General features: G+C 40.5%; 1 protein-coding gene across 2 annotated transcripts in view; it reads left to right on the forward strand.

The window, feature by feature from the left end:
* The first annotated feature begins 421 nt into the window (after positions 1-421).
* Positions 422-18,645, forward strand: part of CNTN2 (contactin 2) — a 393,010-nt gene continuing 374,786 nt past the window's right edge. The window contains exon 1 of one of the 2 annotated variants that reach the window (XM_077481283.1): positions 422-574. The gene's annotated coding sequence lies outside the window, so the exon portion shown is untranslated. The remainder of the gene's footprint in view (positions 575-18,645) is intronic. The other variant, XM_077481285.1, reaches the window with a different exon arrangement.

The raw sequence follows: 18,645 nt of genomic DNA on the forward strand, positions 1-18,645 counted from the left end.
GATCAAGTACCATGGTCAGCACAAAAAAAACCCAACTGCCTAATTATCCACTGAACGGGTTGCGAATACATTAATAATTACCCTCTTTATTTGACAAGTTGCTGACTTTGTTGAATACACCTATGAAAGAAAAAATATCTGCAGAGTACACAGATTGAAAAATATTCCATTTTGAATATGCACGATATGCAGCATATGGTCAAAGTAGAAGATAAAGCTTTTTTTTTTTTTTTTAACATTTTTGCCTTATACATATAAAAGACTTGGCACAGTGTGCCTCTGCCAATGTGTCTGTGTCCCTGCCCTCACAGGGAGGACTCTGGAGAAAAAGGGAGGGAGTGAGAGTGAGAAATAAGAGACAGTGAGGAAAAGAGAGAGAGATAAGGAGAGGAGAAGGAGGAGGAGGAGGAGGAGGAGCATATACTGATGCAGTCAGCTTGCAGCATCCTGATACACATATATATATATCGCACTGAACCTGCACCCTCCCTCCCTGCTGCAGATTTCTGTGTGTGATGTGAAGAAGAGAAACACACAAGTGTTCACAGCCCTGGCACCAGTCCTCAGCCTACAGGTACATCTGTGCTTATTGCTCCTGAGACATATGCTTTCAGTTTGTTACTATTACCTTTGTATCATTTAGGCTTTTGATGTTTACATATCATTTCTAGTCATTTACAATTTAGCTTTTATTTTTTTATTTTTTTATATGAAGATTGATGCTTTAAAAAGACACAAATGAGAAAAGATGCAGAGGAATGCACATGTAGTCAAGTCTTAGATCTCTTCCTTAGTGTATATGAAATGGACTCCCATCCATATGCCTGGCCTTGTAATCCCAGGACCAGGTGCGGCATGCTACATCGGCCAAGTGCGTTCGGTTTTGTGCTGCATGGGCTTAAAGTGGCAACTTAGGTGGAGTACTGGAAAGTAGATTGTCCTAAGAAAATTCCTAGATACCCTAAGATAGGTAGTATGCAAGTGTAATGAGAACATATTGGGAGCTTGAAGTCTGTATCTCGGCAAGGGCTCATGCACATTACAATCTGACCATACAATCTTTGTACAATCAACTTTTTATTTACCAAATGTATGTAAAAAAAAAGGTCCTACCTAATATATCCAAGCAAACTGTATCCAATAGGCAGGCCATTGTACTACATGGTTGTTGGTCGATCTAAAGGAGTTTGTACAATCAGATTGTAATGTAATGAATATATTTTTATTTTTTTTTGTGGTTGAACTGGGTGGACTTGTGTCTTTTTCAACCCGACTAACTATGTAACTATGTAATGTGTGTGGTGAGCTCATCAATTCCTTAATGTGGTATTAAACCCAAAACCAAAAATGTAATATATTGCAGCTTACCAGTCCTTTTTTTTAGGCTACCCCCTCTGTTTTCTGTTTTCACATTGTGATCTGGCCAGTAACACATTCTGGGCCTACATTCTGGATGAAGGAGCAAAGAGACACCTTCGGACAGCAGCATTGTCTCCATCCGGGGGGGGGGGGATTCGAGTGTTAGATGTACTAGCAGATTTAAATACACAAACAAATTTGAGCCAAAATCCAGCAAACCTTTTTATATTCAGTTGCAGCAACGGTTTGTTTTCCTTCTGGGATAAAAAAAAACTGACCATTGTAAGCAACCCCCCCCGCTTTGTCCCAATCCTCAAACTGCTACATCTGCAAGACAGCTTGAAAAAACAACAGACTTACTGGCTGGATCACCAGGTGAAAATAAAAGAAAGAAAGCATAAAAAACAAAAAAATAGTGTAGCTACCATATCTGCTTTGGCTTTACCATCAACTAGTGAAAAGTGAGGGCATGGTATCTACTAACTGAATAGGTTGCTTAGTTTTGTTCTCATATTACGGTACATCGTTCAGCAACACTAAGCAAAATAGCAGAGATTGTATATTCAAATTATAGAACATTTAGCCAGCCTTAGAGCTGCAGTAAACAAAAAGAAGACTAATGCAGCCATCACATCTGGACTGGTAAGCTGCAATAATGTCAGTTTTTGTTTTTGGGTTTAGATTTGCTTTAAAAACTGAGTTATAAAGTAGGCCTCTGTGAATCCTTAGAGATTAAAAAGTACAACAAAATGTTTATGGCAAATTAAAGATTTGAAAGGCATTTAGCAGACATTATAAACACTTGTTAAAAGGTTTTAAAGGCTAAATCTTTAACATAATAAATGTAAAATAGCAAGACTCCAATTGCATCTGTAAGGCCGCATACACACGGGCGGACTGTTCGCCCAACTTAGTTTGTCAAACAATCCGACAAACAGTCCGCTCAAAATTTGCATGAGCGGACTTGACCACACACGATGAACGAACAGTCCGCTGAAAGCGTGCTCGATGACGTGAACGGCACGTACGATGGGACTAGAAAAACGACGTCCTATACACTGCAATGCAACCTTCGGCGTGTAAATCCTTTCTGAGCATGCGCGGAACTTAGTTTGACGAACAAGCCTACACACGAGCGGACTGTCCGCTCAAACCAATTTTCAGGACTGTCTTACGGGAATTCCGAAAAACTTTGTTCGTCAGACTGCCTGCTGAAACTGTCCGCTGAAGCCCACACACGAGCGGACTGTCCACTGAAACACTGTTCAGCGGACAAAGTTGGGCGAACAGTCCGCCCGTGTGTACGCGGCCTTAGGGGATACATTCTACATCCACAAAAGTGCAGGTCTTATGGAAATAGTGGCATGATTAAACCACACACGCGCCCATGCCAGACCAACTTCTTCACTACTGCACTGGTATTGTTGCACTGTTGTGGTTCTTTTAACTGACCCTTTTTTTATAGTTGTTCATTTTGTATATACTGGTATTATTATCATATGCTTTTAATTGTGCTGTTATTGTTTTTGTTTTTATTGTATCACTCTTTTGCATAGCTGTTTATTTTGTTTACACTGTTATTATCACACACACACACACACACACACACACACACACACACACACACACACACACACACACACACACACACACACACAATATATTGCATACAATGCTGTGCAAAAGATTTAGACCGGTGTTAAAAAATGCTGCAAATCAAATTAAGAATGCTTTCAGAAATAGGAGAATTAAAAGTGTATTTTTGCCATTAAACAAAATGGAAAGTAAACAAACAGAAGAGAAATCCAAATCAATTCAATATTTGGTGTAACCACCCTTTGCCTTTATTCTTCTAGCCACACTTGCATAGAGGTTTTAAAGGAACTGAGCATGTAGGTTGTTTCAAACATCTTGAACTAACCACAGATCGTCTGTGTATGTAGGCTGCCGCAAATCCTTCTGTCTCTTCATGTAATCTCAGACACTCAATGAGATCAAGGCTCTGCAGGGGCTAAACCATCAATTCCATGACTCCTACATCTTTTTTACGTTAAAGATGGTTCTTAATGACATTACCTGTATTTTTAGGGGGGTTGTTCTGCTGAAGTATTAATTTAGTGTAAATCACACTCCTCCCTGATGGTCTGGCTTGATGGATAAGTGTCTGCCTACATTTCCCAGCACTGAGTACACCATTGATTCTGACCAAATCTCCAACTCAATTTGCAGAAATGCACCACCAAACTTGCAAAGAACCTCCACCATGCTCCACTGTTACTTGCAAACACTCATTATTGTACCGCTATCCAGCCCTTCGGCAAACAGACTGCCTCCTGCTACAGCCAAATGTTTAAAATTTTGACTCATCAGTCTAGAGCACCCACTGCCATTTTTCCGCACCCCACGTTTTCATGCACAACAGAGTCACTTAGCCTTGTTTCCACATGAGCGGTGTGACTTTTTGGCCACAGATCTTTCATGAAGATCACTTTTGGCCAGACTTCTCCATACAGTAGATACCCTGTTTCCCCTAAAATAAGACCTAGCGTGATTGTCGGTGTTGGCTGCAATATAAGCCCTACCACCCAAATAAGCCCTACTCTGTTTCCTCAAAAATAAGCCCTAGGTAGGGCTTTTATTGCAGCTATCACCGACAATCACACTAGGTCTTATTTTAGGGGAAACAGGGTAGGTGTGCCTGGGTCCCACTGGTTTCTGCCAGTTCTGTGCTGATGGCACTGTTGAACATCTTCCAATGTCAAAGGCAAGTAATCATGATGTGTCTTTCATCTGGTTCATTAGGTTTCATTGGCCGACCACTGTGCCTACATTCTTCAATGTTGCCCATTTCTTTGTGCTTCTTAAAAAGAGCTTGAACAGCTCATCTTGAAACCTCACTCTACTTTGAAAACTTTGACTGGGATAAACCTTGCTGATGCAGTATAACTGTCTTTTGTTTTGTAGCTGTGCCCAGTCTTGCCATGGTATATGACCTGTGACATTAAACAGTCTTCCACAACCTCACCTTAGTAGCAGAGTTTGGCTTTTCCTCAACCAGGTTTAAGCCTCCTACACCTGCATATGAAATTGATGACCATTCATACCTGCTTGGTATAATGGGTTAATCATACTCTGACTCTACTCCTACTTTGTGCCTTTTTTGTGTGTTTTTTTTTTTTTTTTAGTACTTTTGTCCCTTACTTTGTACAAGTGTACAAAGTGTGCAAGTTTAAGATTTGGGTAGTCACACCAAATATTGATTTGATTTAGAGTTCTCTACTGTTCACTCGATTAGCATTTTGTAAATTGATAAAAATAAACAATTAAAATATATATATATTTTTAAAGCATTCTAACTTCACAGCATTTCTTCTTACCTGCATAAAACTTTTATAATATACTATATAATACTGTTATTATTGTTTGTACTGATATTTATGTTGTTCTTTCAACTGTATGGCCCTTTTGCACAGCTTTTTATTGTTTTATACATTTCTTATTGCTTGGTGAGTTGTGCTCACTGCACCTTTTTGGCAGGCTTTTAGTTTTGCTTGCTAGATTCATAATTCTTAAAGGTGTCCAGCATTTAATGAACTAGAGCAGCAATGTCCAACTAGCAGCTATTTGTATGCTCATCTTAAGATGCTTCTCTGTTCAAAAAAATATATAAGCATATTCTATATTGTAATGGTTCATTATTACTGGTATAGTTGGCCCAGCTAATGTTGTCTGATGTACCTTAGTGCTAGTGATTCATTTAAATTAGCTTATCCATATGATACTGAAAGCAATAATAATAATATCATTTAAGTTAATGAATGAAAAATATGAAGCTAATTTAAATTATTTAATTTCCGCTTTTTTAGTGCTTCTGAGGACAGAGCTGTGGTAGAGGACATAAAATGCTCATTGCACACACCCACACTCACAAAGAGGCCGGGTCTCTTGGGTAGCATCATTTACCATATAAATGTGGTTGGTGTTTTTTTTTTTTTTTTTTACATGGATCTGCATTAGTGGATGATGTGTGATCCACTGTGATAGATGTACGATGTATGATACATGTACGTTATGGGACATTTTTAAGGGACCTGCATCTGGGTGCCCCCTTATTGTTAAAGGGAGTTTCCAGATACCAGTAAGCCCTCTGCCTGTAGACCTCAACAACTACCAGGTCAGGGTTGTTCTCAACATAGGGAAAAGGTGCTCTGCCAGAGAGTTTACATCTGGCAAAGTACCCTCCCATGTTGAGGGCATAAGTCTTGCATAGCTTGTTTTTCTGACTATTAGTATAGCCTTGGATTAGATTAGTATGTTAATATTAGGATTGCATGTGTGTATTTAATCTAGGTTTAACATAAAGTAATATTTTAGTGATGTATTGGGACACTTCCTACTGACCATAAATATTTCATGGGACACATTACCAGATACCACCAACATTTAAATGGCCACTCTCCACTGATCACCATCCTAAGGGGGCACTTACTTCTGACCTCTGTACTCAAGCTTTGTAGTGTATTACAGAGTCCTGACAGTTTTCACTGCTGCACTGCATACATCATTTTGGCTGCTATACTTTTCATGCTAGAGCCCTGACTGCTTCACTGTATACATACATTGGCACAGTAGCAGTGGCACTGTATACACAGCAAAATCTTGACTGCTGAACAGTGTACGCTACAGACGCCTGTATACAAAGCAAAGACCTGTTTACTGCATTGTGTACACAACAAATCCCTGACTGGTGTACGTATACACAACAGAGTCCTGACCGCTGCACTGTGTACACTACATAGTCTTACCACTTAGCTGTATACATTGTAATTCGTTACTGCTGCACTGTGTACACAAAATAGTCCTGACCACTGCACTTTGTGCACATTCTTTACACTGCAGACTTCTGACTGCTTCACTGTATACATTACAGAGAACTTACTGCAGTGTCTTGCATGCTGGAATGTGTACATTACAGAAACTGGACCGACACACCATGTGCAGTACTGACTACTGTGTTGTTTACAATATGTTGTACATAACAAAGTCATGTCATCATAAATGTTTAATGAAGTTCTTTTTTAAGGTAGGCTCAGACAAAGTTTTCTATAGTTTGTGTACATATCTAAGGCACATTTATTACATAGTGGGTTATTTACAAAAGGCAAATCCACTTTGCACTACAAGTGCACTTGGAAGTGCAGTCACCGTAAATCCGAGGGGGACATGCAAAGAAAATAAAAAAACAGCATTTTAGCATGCACATGATTGGATGATGAAATCAGCAGAGCTTCCCCTCATTTCAGATCTACCCCTCAGATTTACAACAACTGCACTTCCAAGTGCACTTATAGTGCAAAGTGGATTTGCCTTTCGTAAATAAGACCCCATAGAGTTTTATTTTCTTTTAAATGATTCTTTGTCTTGAGCTGCATGTGTGGCTGTGAGACCATCTCCTGTTGCACAGTAATTTAGAAGTATTTTGTAGGTACGAGGACTACAGCATATGTGTGCTCTGTATAGGCTCAGAATCTACTTGATCATTCCTAATTAACTACTCCCACTATTAGATGCCCATAATTTACTACACTCAGCACTGAATTCCTTTTCTCAGTGTGCCCTTAATAGTCAATCAAGTTTAACATACTGCAATTTCGGTTCAGGGAAAACAAACTAAACTGCAAATTTTAAAATACAAATGACAGTATTTTTTGAGGATATGCAGAATAAAAGTCAAGAACACAGTAAATAAAATTAACCAACATTCAGGTGATATTAGTCCGTTTTCGTGTATGAAGTGAACTCTAAATTAAGGTGCACATTGTTTCAGATTAGACAATTGGAATCTTCTGTCTACCACCCACAGACAGATGGACTGGTCAAGAGGTTTAACCCTAAAATCTATGCTCAGGAGCGTAATACAAAAAGATGGAAATTATTGGGATTTCTTACTCCCATTACTAATATCAGAGAGGTGCCTCGGGAATCCTGTGTTGGTGTATGAGAGGAAGACCTCTTTGACTGCTTGACCTGGTTAAAGAAACCTGAGAAAGCAAATCCTCATCACATAAGATGGTCACCCAGATGAGGAAGTGAATTGCCAATGTGATGCCTCTGGTAAAAGAGCAAAAGGCCCAAGAAAGGCAGAGATGGGTGTAAAATTGATTGGTCCATGCTTAGCTTTTGAGTAGATACCCTTTTTAGTACATGTTAATAGTCTGCTATTGCTTGCCGCAACTTGCCATTGCATTTTATTGCCGAACCTGTGATCTACTAGAACCCCCAGATACTTTTTCATGCTCGAGCTTCTCCCCTAGCGTGTAACTTATATTTTTTAGCATTACTTTAAATTTCTCAATATTAAACCTCATTTGCCATGTAGTTGGCCACTCCTTTATTTTATTTCTTATCTTCTGCTTGGAAGGTTGCTATATCCTGTTGTGAAGTAATTGCCCTGCTTAGCTTTGTATCAATAGCAACCACTGAAATTGAACTATGTATGCCAACCTTCATATAATTTATGAAGTTAAACAGAATTGGATTCAGGACAGAGCCTTGTGGTACCCCACTTACAACTCTAGATCATTCAGAAGATATGCTATTTATCATAGGTCTCAACATCAATAGGACCCAAATCAGCCTCCCACTAAATCTTTCTATTACAAGTCTGGGCTCACACCTGGAAGGCTGCGTAGAAATAAAAACATTTTGTGTGAAATACGTTTTATTATAAAACGCCAGTCAAACGATTATCTGCAAAAATAGGTAATATAAATCCAAATTGCCTGCATAATCGCATATCTAAGTTGACAATATCAGAAACTGGATACATTTCTGCAAAATATTTTCTTTTAGAACCCGAAAGGATTGAGGTACCCAAGATTTAACTTCTGAGCTAAGCAAATGATATTCTTTCTACACCTTTGTTCAGGATGTGGCACCACACAAAGCTCAATGATCAGCTCTGCCAGAGTGGAGCATAACTATTAATGCCGGGAACATGAACTAAGCATTTTTAGGAGAACATTTTATAGGAAATGGAATAGAGTAAAAATAAGTAATCTATTTTTGTAAATAGAGCTTAATATTTCATATCACATATACAGTCCATAGCACACTATAGTAACAAATTACCGTAAGTAACAGCTTAGTCTACAGCAAGCCATGTATATGGTTGCATGAACATATTGTGCTGTCATAACAAATTAAATTTAATTATACAGCACATTTTGTCGCCCGTTATAAACAAATCGGAGTGGAATAGCACACTATATCAACATTAGTCCTCTTGCAAAGGGGTGTAAAGTCGAGTGATTGGGTCAACTGCAAGAGCCAAAGCTGCAATATATGGATCTGTAGGACTGCATCACAGAAAACACCCTGCAATGTAACCACCATCACCAGAGTGTACTTGCGCATGTGTACACATGCGGATGTACTTTTCAAACATTTACAGCCATGTTCACTAGGTTTTACACTACAAAACTACTTTATATTAAAGCAGTTGTAAACTGCTGCATGTTATTTTTTTTTTTTCTTACCTGCAAGGCAAAGGCACAATGTGCTAGTATGCATGGCATACTAGCACATTATGTGAAACTTACCTGAAAATGAAGCCTTTCAGCAATGCGATATCATCACTGGAGACAGCTTCCATCTTCACCCGTCTTGCTTTCAGGTTCACGGACTCTGTGACTGGCCAGAGCCGCGATGAGGTCACACCTGCGCATGCCTGCAGGAGCTGTTGGTCATGACACAGGGCTCTGAAGGAACGACATCGGTGGCTGTTCCTTCAGAGCGCATGCACCAGTGATGTCACTGGCTGCATGTACAGTAAATATCTCGTAAATGGTGCACATTTAGGAGATATTTACACTACCTACCCTGTTTCCCTGAAAATAAGACCTAACGTGATTGTCGGTGATGGCTGCAATATAAGCCCTACCCCCCAAATAAGCCCTTGTAGGTCTTATTTTCAGGGTAGGGCTTATTTTCGGGGAAACAGGGTATGAGTAAGTCCTTATTATTTAAAAAAAATATAAAATTTAAAGATGGAAGTTTACTTCCTCTTTAACTAACAACGTGAAGTTCTATCACATCACAACAGTAAAATATATGTTAAAGCAACTCAGCTTTCTAATTTGCTAACCCCTCAATAATTACCCACCATCAGTCCCTTCCATGTACAACTCTACTTTTATTCAGCCACCACTAGCTTTCTCATATGTAATCCCTACAAATCTTCTCAAAGCAATTCTAAACACTCTCTTAAAAATAAATAATAAACATGTCATGCTTACCTGCTCTGTGCAATGGTTTTGCACAGAGCAGCCCCAAACCTCCTCTTCTGAGCTCCTGGCTCCTCCTCTTCAGCGAATGCTTCCTCTGGGGGCACTCGTGCGGACTCAATCCTGAGCCGCACTGCCTGCATCAGCCTACCCCCCTGCTCCCCCATTACAGTGATTGGCCAATTGTGATTGGCCACTGCTCCCAGACACAGTGTTGGATTTAGGGAGGGGCTGGGGTAATTCTGTTCACAGAAGGTTTTTTACTTTAAGGCCCCTTTCACACGAGCTGTCCGATCGGGTCCGCCTGTCAGTTTTTCAGGCAGACCTGATCAGACCCTGCATTGTCCTCAATGGAGCAGCAGATGTCAGCGGACACATGCCCGCAGCCATCCGATCCGATCCTGTCCACCAAAAACAGATGGATGGTGGTCCTTTTTTCTATCTGTTCGGCAGTTTGGATTGGATGAAAATGGACAGGTGGTCCATTTCCATCTGATTGCCCCATAGAGGAGAGCAGGACTATGTCCGTGTCCGCTCTACATAGCTATCCCCCACCGAGCAAGTGGATTCCGCATAGCGGAGGTGCCCACGTAAAAGGGACCTTATGCAGAGAATGCATTGAGGTAAAAAACCTTAAGGCTTTAGAACCACTTTAATGTAAAACTCCCTCATATTCAGTCATTGTAAGCCACACTCATGTAAATGCCTGTTATATTCAGCCACTACCAGCACCAGCAGGCATGTACTGGCCATTGGGACTACCGGGAGTTTCCTGGTGGGCCGATGGCTCAGTGGGCCACTCTGATGTAAGGGGGTTGGTGATAGGACACTGTGATGTAAGGGGGCTGCTGATGGGACACTCTGATGTAAGGGGGTTGGTGATGGGACATTCTGATGTAAGGAGGCTGCTGATGGGACACTCTGATGTAAGGGGGCTGCTCATGGGACACTCTGATGTAAGGGGGCTGCTGATGGGACACTCTGATGTAAGGGGGCTGCTGATGGGACACTCTGATGTAAGGGGGTGCTGATGGGACACTCTGATGTAAGGGGGTTGGTGATGGGACACTCTGATATAAGGGGGCTGCTGATGGGACACTCTGATGTAAGGGGGCTGCTGATGGGACACTCTGATGTAAGGGGGCTGCTCATGGGACACTCTGATGTAAGGGGGCTGCTGATGGGACACTCTGATGTAAGGGGGCTGGTAATGGGACACTCTGATGTAAGGTGGTGCTGATGAGACACTCTGTTGTAAGTGGCTGGTGCTGGGACACTCAAAATGTAAGTGGGCCGGTCTGGATGAAGTCCAGGGCCAAATTTCTGTCCCAGTCCAGCCCTGAGCACCAGTGTGACATTTGGTATAATTTTGTTGCCACCAGCAACTCTTAATTGGCAGGCCATGATTATATAACTCCTGCACACAAAACCATGCCAAGACTGAAGAGACATACAGACTCTCTACTGTCATAAAACCCTATCAGTCAGCATTTAAAAAAATATGGCAACTACCCCCTTACACACAAACACACTCACACACACACACACCTGTATAATATGCATAAAGGGATACAGGTTTGATGGATTCCTTTTTCCTCTGAAATGCTACAGATAAGAAGTCTCAATTATCCTATATTAAAGTGCCTTAATGTAATGTTCTCTTTCTTCTTTATTATATATCTATCTATATCTCTTTGCTTATCTTGCTTACCTTTAAACGTATTTCTTATTGCGATATATGTTACCCTTTATGCTGAAAATGAATAAATATATATATTTTAAAAATTGATTTACTTCTACTTCAAATATATGCTTGGAAACCTGGAAAGAGGCCAGTCAGCCTAACATCAACTACTGTACAATATTTATGTAAAGTATTAGAAGGAATGATAAGGGACCATATCCAAGACTTTGTATGAATGAAACTAGTATCATTAGTAGGATCCGGGGGTCATTGTGGATCAAACTCAGCAAGAGCATGTAATGCCAAGCAGCAGCTAGCAAGCCTAGAAGACTGTTATCATGTATTAAAAAAAGAGTATTTACTCAAGAAATATAAAAAATATAACTATAATTTTTCCAGCATACAACACACTGGGGTTAACTTACTAAAGGCTAACTGTGCAATTTACAAGTGCAGTTGCTCTCTGCAAGTGCAGTTGCTCCAGAGCTTAGTAAATAAGGGGACACTCTGCATATTTCCATCAACCAATCATGTGCAAGCAAAAATGCTGTTTTTTTTTTCTTTCCTTACATGTGATTGGGTATTCTTTGTAAAGTGAAAATTTACCTAATTTAATAAGCTACTAGCTAATAAGGAGCAACTGCACTTGCAGAGTGCAACTGTAATTGCAAAGTGCACAGTCTTTTTGCCTTTAGTAAATTAATCCCACTGCTTTGGGTAAGTCATTCAGCTTTGGCCACTGATCCTAAGGCCTCTTTCACACGGGGCGGATAAGTAATGATCCGCCCCGTGAAGATCCGCTCGCTCAGCGGGGATCGCTCCGTTGTCCCCGCTGAGCTGGCTGCGGACAGGGCGGTCTCCGCACACTGTGCGGGGACCGCCCTGTCAGCTCTCCATTCTCCTCTATGGGGATCGGATGAGCACGGACCGTCTGTCCGTGTTCGTCCGATCCGCTCTGCAGACGGATAGAAAAATAGGATTTTCCTCCGTCTGCAGAATCGGACTGTTGCAGAGGCGGACGAAATCGGGTGTCTGCGGATGCTCATCCGTAGACACCCGCTATCCCATAGGGATGAATGTATGTCCGTATTTCATCCGCAAACGGATGGATGAAATACGGACATACCATCCGCATGTGTGAAAGGGGCCTTAGGAAGGATGTCCTTGAACTGGAAATAGTCCAAAGAAGGGCAAAACACAAAACAAATAAGGGGGCTAGAGGAGCTCCTTTATAAGGGACAACTACAAACATTAAACTTATTCTCCCTAGAGTAAAGAAGCTTAAGGGGGAAATATAATCATGATTTACAAAAGTTTAAATAGTGACTGTATCATTGGGAAAAACAATATTTATTCTAAAGTCTCTAAATAAGACATGCAGTCACACAATTAAGCTAGGCAAGAAGTGTTTCGATCTTAAACTGTGTAAGGGGGTCTTTACTGTTAGCCCTTGTACACACGGTCGAATTTTGTCCGAAATTGGTGTTGCATACACACGGTCAGACAAAGTTGTCGGAAAATCCGATCGGTCAGAATGTGATGTCGTTATTTCGTTACGACTGGACTACGTTCAGGCTAGTAGCCAATAGCTCTGGTCTAGGAATTTGATCTGAGCACGTGTGGCACTTTGTCCGATCAGAATTCTCTACAAACGATCGGACAAAGTCCGATTGGATCATGTTGTCGGAAAATTTTATAGCCCAGCTCTAAAACTTTGTCAGTCGGATATTCCGACGGAAACAGTCCGATGGAGCCCACACACGGTCGGATTATCCAACAACATGGTCCAATCGGAAATTTTCCTTCTGAATATCCGACCGTGTGTACAAGGCCTAAGAGTGGTACGGATGTGGAACTCCCTTCCACTATTGGTGGTGCCAGAGGGGAGTGTTTATAAACTCCAAAAACTTTTAGATGCGTTTCTTAGTGAACACATTGTACACGAATATTGAAAATGGTCCAGACTTGTGTCTTTATTCAAGCTTACCAAGTATTTAATAAATAACTAATCAGTATAAGTGCACCCATTCCAATGGTCAGTGTAAATTCTCCCCCTATATTGTCGGTTGGTGTAGAATCCCATCTTTTTTTGGTGGACAGTGTAATTTTCCCCCATCCATTCTTAGAAGAATTGCTACTGACCACCAATGTAAAGGCTCCCCGATGTAAGCTGCCCACCAATGTAGTGGGGGCTTTTACACTGATTATAAACGTAATGGGTGGATTTACACTCAACACCAGGGTTAATAGATTATACCCTGGTCTTTGTTAGCTCTATCAATTCTGTAGTCTTCTTTTTGAGTTAGATGGCCATGGAGTACTGTACATACATGGTTTAATTCTTTAGGATGTGGTAGGAAAACTGTCTGTATTTGAATGTGCATGATATAGGAGAAGATCATCAAAAAAGTTGGTGTATGTAGTGGCCTAAATCTATGAGTAGTGGGGCAATTGGTCTCAGCTTACTGAATATCACCTTTTACATGATATGTCCAGGCATTACCCATATTTAACTCAAAACCCCAGATTCTAAATCATGTCTTAACATTATTTTTTTTCCTTTTATCCTCTTCCTGTAGTGAGAAACATTGCCAAACTTGTAAAATTCTTGCTGGGGTAGCTGTTGAGAGCTCAGTGCCTACTAACATTCACACACCCTCAGAACTATATCTCTGTACACAGTGTGTAGGAAGATTCGTGGGAGCCAAGGCAGCAGTGAAAGTAATCAATGGGTACCTGTGAAGTGTGGCAGAGAAGGGTGGAGAATAGGTGGACATTTGTGGTTGAGCAGGCAGGGCTGACAACATTGCTTTGGCCTTCAATGCAAACAAAGCACTGTTGTGCTTCACTGGATTTCTCACAGATTGTCAGCTATTTTTCTGTCCTTGCAGTATTTTTTTACAGGAATAATTATTAGGGAAATGTGTATGCATTGTAGAGATGTACTGAAATAGTTTCTTTTAAATTTTTCTCTGACATACATTTCAGCATGTTACTCAACCAAGCAACTTTCCATTATAGTCCTTGATGCTGTGCTTGTATGATAAAATGCATTTACTGTAGGGTGGTTTAATATATATAATTATTGCTAAGGGTTGTGCTGGAATTACTTTATTATTGATTGTATTTTATGTGGGTAACCGTAAATCAGGCCATTTGCAGCTTCTATGTTCCCTCACAGCCATTGAATGTGACTAGTTGCAAGACATTGGACATTACACTTCCCCATCCATAAAATGTTACCTAACCCAGTAATATGAAAATAGTTCATCTGTGCCCCCCCCCCCCCACACACACACAGTGCCCACAGCTTTTAAATCTTCTTTTTCCATTAAAATACTGCCACTATATACCTTTTTGGATGATCTGTATACCACGGCTGCATGATAGATTGCACATTTCTCCAGTACTGAGAGTTCAGGTAGGAGGAGATTTCTGCTACAGCCTGTATACACGCCCACATCTGTGATGTCAATATTGTGTGACCTGGCTAGCTCTAAGAAAAAGTAAATGTTCTCTCCAGCATAAAAGACACAATTGAGCATGTGCAGGTTGGCTACCCTGCCTGTGTTAGTTGGCCTTCCCCAGATAGACAATGCAGAGGATTAACCCCTTTAAGTTCCACAGTGAGTATAACAAGCATGCTAAGCTGCATATACTGACTGATTTTACTGTTGTGGGTTTAGTAACACATTAACTATAAAAATCAACTTCCCCATCCTTAAAAATCATAAGCTAGAAGCCCTTTTTACTTACCTAAATGCATGATAACCTGACAGACTGGGTCCCAAAGCTTCTTTTCCTCAACTGCAAAGAAGGAGGGTTCATCTTTGAGGGTTTATGTCACTACCTAGGGGAGATGGACATTTCCTAGCATTACAAAGAAGTGAACGGTCAGGGCAGACAGAGTTGGATCACCAGTAAGTACACCCAGAAGCTCCGAGGGACTCAGACAGCAGACTTACATGGGTAACAAACTTCAGAAGGTTGTTTTCTTTTTTTTTTTACTTTATAAAACAGTGGTGGGTGAGGGGACTGTGATACTCTTACATCAGCATTAAAGGTCCAGTATTTAAAAAAAAAAAAAAAAACAACAACATCGTGATTATAGCGTGCTGTTAAACCGTGTAACAATTGTTTTTAATATTTTAATATTTTTCTTAATAAAACATTGCTCTAATTGCTCAAGCACTTCTAGCAGCATTTTAATTGCATTACAGATACAGCTTTATAAGCTGCTAATCTGTTTTCTTTACTCTGCCTTGTGCTATGTTATAAAGGCTGAAATTACATGAATTACTATTATTATTATTATTATTATTATTATTATTATTAATAATATTGTTGGAGTAAAACACAGAGCTTTTATGTGCAAATATTAGCCATTGTTCAAAGCAGAAAAAGTCTAAATGCAGCCAAAATCCCAACAGAAAAATCAGCACAGGGGACATCGCTTACTTACAGGAGGATGTGTTAGTCAAAATCTTCCTCCGTCCATTGAAATTGGATGACTTTTAGAAAATGCAGGTCTCCGCTTCAGACATAGTCTAACCGAAATGAAAATGTATGTTAATTATCATACCAATCACTGTAAGATTAAATGTTACATTTCTTTGTATAAAATACATTAACCAAATTACTGCAGAAACCTTGATTACATTAATCTTTGAAAATAAGTACTTACCTATCTCAGTTCACACTTTTTGAGAGGAAATGACCAACTGAAACCAGTGGCATAAAGAACGCATACGTTGTTGGCATTTATCTGAGTCCTAAAGAGCTCCAGTTCCCTAGGGATGACATCAATCATAATTGGACATAAAACGACTGTCTCTACCATTTCAGATGACCAATGGGAACAAATATTTGAATACACTCTCAAGGGATCGATAAACGTTTCCACCCAAGAAAATGGCTACAAAATTCTCAACCGCTGGTACAGAGTTCCAACTCTCATTCACAAATATTCGCCAACCATATCAAACCTATGCTGGCGATACAATTCCGAACCCGGCTCCCATACCCACATTTGGTGGTCCTGCCCCATACTCCAAAAGTTCTGGCAAGAGGTCCATAAGTTTACATCTAAGATAACATCATACACATTAGAATTCACCCCCGCACAACTCCTGTTACATCACACCTCCTTATCCAGACGAACTTACTTTAAGTCCTTGACAATGCACTTGTTGAACGCAGCTAAACTGTGTATTCCTGTTCACTGGGGCACATCCAGACCTCCGACAATCAAGGAATGGTTTATGAGGATCAATAGAACCGCTGAAATGGAAGAACTTATAGCCATTTCGCAGGAAAACATCACTAAACACAACTCCCGTTGGGCTTGCTGGTCCCACTTCAAAACAACCTCGGACTACGCACACTTCATGCAATTGAATCCTACCTGAACAAGAGAGACTCCTCACTCCTTTGACTGTAAAAATAGCGAGGGCTTGGGGAGGAGGGGGGGAGCGGGCAGAAGTCGGGGGCTAGATTGGCGGCTATTGCCCCCCCCTGACTCGTCTGGCCCGCTCCTCCCATCTTCTCCATTTACTTTCACCTTTGATCCATACACACACTCCCATTATAATTCCAATTTTTCAGTGCGAAAGATCTCCCCCCTCACCCTGCTTACCACCCTCCCCTCAACCCCCCCCCCTTTTTTTTTTTTTCTCTTCCTCCCTCCCCCTCCCCCCCACCACACTCATTCAAAAATGGATGTAACCGATAAAACCAGCTGGACTGGTTACGTAAAGGCTTCTATAAGGCATGAAACACATGCGACACACATAATCCTGGACCGAACCCTAGACGGATGTCTATAAATAAAAACTTCCGCAACCAATCTAAAGTTATATACAGTACACTCATCTGATTCAGCAGCTAATTCGAAAACCCATCAACCTAAGAACAAATACAGATAATCATTTACTGCGACAGATTGTACCATATTGTGCACCCAATTGCTACTCATGGTCGTACAAGATAAATCCTTCACAGGTTTACACACACACGTGTTGTATGTTCTTTATAGTTGATACTGTCACGGATACTATGGAGCTTGTAAAACATGTCTACATTCCTATTATGATGTCATTGTACATATACTGTTATATCCTGTGATCTGTAAATTTGTCTCTACTTATGTTCAATAAAACTTTTATGGAAAAAAAAACAAAAAAACGACTGTCTCTGTTCAAACCACATTGTAACGTATTACATTTTTCTCAAATTAGCTATTAGTAGAGTGACCCTATAATTCAATGCTCTAGTCACAGCTGTAAAACCTTGCCCCAACCCATCCTGCATAACACAATTAACAGACTAAAGGAATCCATATGCTGTAATTCTTCAAATGTGTTGTACCTTATAATTTAAGACATACACCACCAAAGGAATACTTATTTGTAAGAGAAAAGGAACAACCATTGCATTAATGAACTGGCTCAAATTTAGCACAAGTTTCAACACCATTCTACTGCACTGAGGACCTTAGGGTCACATTACTTATTGCCAGTTTAAAAAGATACAGGATGGGGAAACTTAAAGCCTACTACACATGGGCAAAATGTCGGGTGGCAACATTCGGCCCATGTGTACTGGAGTTCTGTCGAAGGGGCATAACCAAAAAAAGGTCCGCTGATCGGCTCCTGATCAGCGCTCTTAGCCAATAGCTGAGGGTTCTGACCGTAGTGTTTTGGCGGGGGGCTGTGCCCCTGTCAGAAAACAATAGCACAGCAGGGAGATCACTGTACTAACATTGGGCAGTACATCGGCTTCTCCTGAGCTGTCAGATTTTACAAAGAAACTACTGGTGTGCACTAGGTTTTAAACTCTTTAAAAATTAATGTCACCTTAATGCATCCAGGAGAATGTAGCTTTCACACCTCAGCTAATGCTCATTAAGGATACTTTGCTCACCAATAGATGCTGGCTTCAGGTCACTTCATTATGTTTAGGACTAATGCCCCGTACAAATGATCTGTTTATCGGACGAATGATCGTCCGTTTTTTATTTTTTTTGCATGCTAATCTCACGTTGAATCTGATGAGTTTACTAAAGTCACGAAAATTGTCGTAGGACAGAATAAAAATTCGGAAGTGATGTCATGTGTTGTAATGCATTTGTATTGCATTTTCGAACGACAGCTGTACTGCTTAAACGAAAATCGCACAATCTGGCATCGTACGAAAAACATTTCTGTGCATGTCCGATAGAATAATATCAGATGAACTGTCCTCGAAAGCTCTGTACTAACGATCCGATTATCGTACAGTCGAGCCGAATGCGTCAATTTTCGTACGATTTTCAGATCA

The sequence above is a fragment of the Lithobates pipiens genome, unplaced genomic scaffold, assembly GCF_037356315.1.
Source record: "Lithobates pipiens isolate NorthernLeopardFrog02 unplaced genomic scaffold, aLitPip1_a1.2 Scaffold_16, whole genome shotgun sequence".
NCBI classification, from domain to species: domain Eukaryota; kingdom Metazoa; phylum Chordata; class Amphibia; order Anura; family Ranidae; genus Lithobates; species Lithobates pipiens.